The sequence below is a fragment of the Rhincodon typus genome, chromosome 34 (genome assembly GCF_021869965.1).
Source record: "Rhincodon typus isolate 14 chromosome 34, sRhiTyp1.1, whole genome shotgun sequence".
Taxonomy (NCBI): domain Eukaryota; kingdom Metazoa; phylum Chordata; class Chondrichthyes; order Orectolobiformes; family Rhincodontidae; genus Rhincodon; species Rhincodon typus.
Genome location: NC_063365.1, coordinates 21,822,393 through 21,825,423, shown reverse-complemented (window position 1 = coordinate 21,825,423; position 3,031 = coordinate 21,822,393). Strand labels below are relative to the sequence as shown.

The window sequence follows — 3,031 nt, the reverse complement described above, 5'->3', positions numbered from 1 at the left end:
GAGGAAAAGTTTTTGATGAAAGTTTTCAAAATCGTTAGATGTCTGAACAGGGCAGACAGGGAGAAACTTTATTCGCTTATTAAAAGATAAGGAATGAGAGGGCACAGATTAGAAGTGGTTTGCAAAAGATGCAAATGTGAAATGGGGAAAAAAAAATTCTCTCTTTATTGCAACATTTAAACCAGATCAATTTTGATGAACTTGGCTACACAGCAGCAAAGTTCTAATGGTACACAACAGCCTGGTCGTTGACATCAGAACAGATGGGCTACAATGCAGGGGTATTGCTTCTACACACCAATGAGTCAAGCATCTTCGACTGTGCAACCTCTAAAGTTGACGAATGTAAGCTGTCAAGCACATTGCAGAATCCAACACCAGGGTGAAAAGAATCGCCAGCAAGACAGAACAGATACATCCCAAAAAGGTGCATCTAAAGAGTTTGTTTACTTTAAATAACCGTCCCAACGAAACCTACAACTACTGGCATTGAAATTTACAAATTCAAATAATTCAGGCACCACTACTAATAGCTACAGGCTTGAAATATTTTATGTTTGATGATTGAAAAGGTGTGGTGCAAAAAACACACAAAAAAAAACACTGCCTAGAATAGTGGTGGAAGTAGGTTCAATAAAGGCACTTAAAAGGGTATTGTTTGGATAGAAGCAATGTCAGGAGAATGGCACTAAGTCATTATGCTCATTCGGAGAGATGGTACAGACATGATGGGCTTAATGGCCTCCATCTGCTGCATAACACTTCAGCGATTGTATGATTTAAAGTGATTGATAAAAGGATTAGAGGGGACATGAGGAAAAACCCTTTCACGCAGAGGATGGGGGTGCCTGAAATTCCGTGTCCAGTTTGGTGGTAGAGGTAGGAAGCCTCTATTCTTTTAAAAGTTACCTGAATTTGAACCTGAAGCCCTGCAAACTGCTAGGCTAAAGATTAAGTGATGGAAAGAGGGATTAGAATGGGCAGGTAATTCAACCAGCACAGACACAATGGGCTGAATAGCCTCTTTCTTGCTATAATGTTTCTATGGTTTCCATGTCCTTTGACTTGCTTCCTAAAATGTCTAATGGGTCATTGGACTGCAATACATTAGATACAGAGTGAGAAATGGATTAGTCCCTGTACCATGGAAATGGATTGGTGTAAGCAATACCATTTCCTAATTCTGGCCTTTCGGTAAACTGGGTGCCCAGTGGACTGATGATCGGCATAGTCAGCATCATTTCAGGTGGTAAAAAATACTTTTTATCTTTTGCTCCTCCTGGTTATTTCATCTGTCCTGGCAGGAGACAAAGCTGTCAAGTATTTAACCCATCAAAGGCAGAAGTTTGAATCTTTGTCAATAGCAGGGACAGCAATGCAGTGAGCATCTTTTTAATGGAGCCTTGAGATGGCTGTAAAAGGCACACTACTAATTGATCCTCAAAATTCTAAGACAAAAGGCAATGATAAAGTTACCCACAACCCAAGGGATTTTCTTTAAATCTGGTCTCTGGGTAAGCAGGACAGGACCTTGCAATTACTGAACAAGAGGGGGAATGGAATCTTAGACAAAGTCTCTGTGTGACTGAGACAAAAGAAAACTGTAATTTGTATTTAGATGATGAGTATAATCTGAAATATATTATTTGTTTGAATATCCTACATTTATTTCTGACGGAATTGACTATTGTAATGATTTCAAACTTTACAATATTGTAAATCTTATTATAATGTAATCCAAGGCATATTCTTATCGTATAATGTTAATAAGCAATCATTATAAAAGCTGCATACTCAGTCTTTGTGCCTCAGGACCTTAAACCTTGCTAGTATTCTTAAATGAGGATTTTTATATGGTGAGAGTGGTTAATTCAGAGGATTTAATTCTGCTCTAGCGTACTTTGCGAATAAGTTTTATTCTGCGATTTTGTTGTTTTAGAAACATAGAAGATCAGAGCAGGAGTAGGCCATACAGCCCCTTAAACCTGTTCCACTATTTAATATGATTGTGGCTGATCATCAAGCTCAGTACCTTAATCCTGCCCATTCCCCCCCCCCCCCCTCCCATATCCCTTGATCCCTTTAGCCACAAGAGCTATATCTACCTCTTTCATGAAAAAATAATCTAAATATTTCTGGGAACAAGGATGTTTAGGACCTGCGCCCAGTTATAGGAAGGATATCATTAAGATAGAGAGGGATTAGAAGAGATTTACCAGGATATTGCCACGTATGGAAGATTTGAGAAAGGTTGGATAGCCTGGGACTTCTTCACTGGAGTGTAGGAGGGTGAGAGGCAACTTTATAGAAGTTTATAAAATCAGGAGGGGTATAGATAGAGTTAATGGTTGTCGTCTTTTTCCTAGGACGGGGGATTTCAAGACTAGGGGGCACATTTTTAAGGCGAGAGGAGAGAGATTTAAAAACAACATGAGGGACAAATTTTTTACACAGAGGGTGGGTCAAAAGCAGAATGAATTTTCTGAGGAAGTGAATGTGGGTACAATTACAATGTTTAAAGTGGATAAGTACATGAATACAGTCATCGAGTCATAGAGATATACAGAATGGAAACAGATCCTTCAGTCCAACTTGTCCATGCCAAAAAGATATACTAAATAAATCTAGTCCCTTTTGCCAGCATTTGGCCCATATCCCTCTAAACCCTTCCTATTCATATATCCATCCAGATGCCTTTTAAATGCTGTAATTGTACCAGCCTCCACCACTACCTCTGGCAGCTCATTCCAAATATGCACCACCCTCTGCAAGAAAAAGTTGCCCCTTCGGTCCCTTTTAAATCTTTCCCCTCACACCTTAAACCAATGTCCTCTAGTTTTTAACTCTCCAAGTCCAGGCAAAAGACCTTGCCTATTTGCTCTATCCATGCCCCTCGTGATTTTGTGAACCTCTGTAAGGTCACCCCTCAGCCTCTGACATTCCAGGGAAAATAGCCCCAGCCTATTCAGCCTCTCGCTATAGCTCAAACCCTCCAACCCTGGCAACATCCTTGTAAATCTCTTCTGAACCT

General features: G+C 39.9%; 1 non-coding gene across 1 annotated transcript; it reads right to left on the bottom strand.

The window, feature by feature from the left end:
• Positions 1 to 200: 200 nt before the first annotated feature.
• On the bottom strand, positions 201 to 447 carry LOC125486891. Its single transcript, XR_007265509.1, has one exon. It is a non-coding gene; the product is annotated as a small nucleolar RNA SNORA53 (small nucleolar RNA).
• Positions 448 to 3,031: the final 2,584 nt, after the last annotated feature.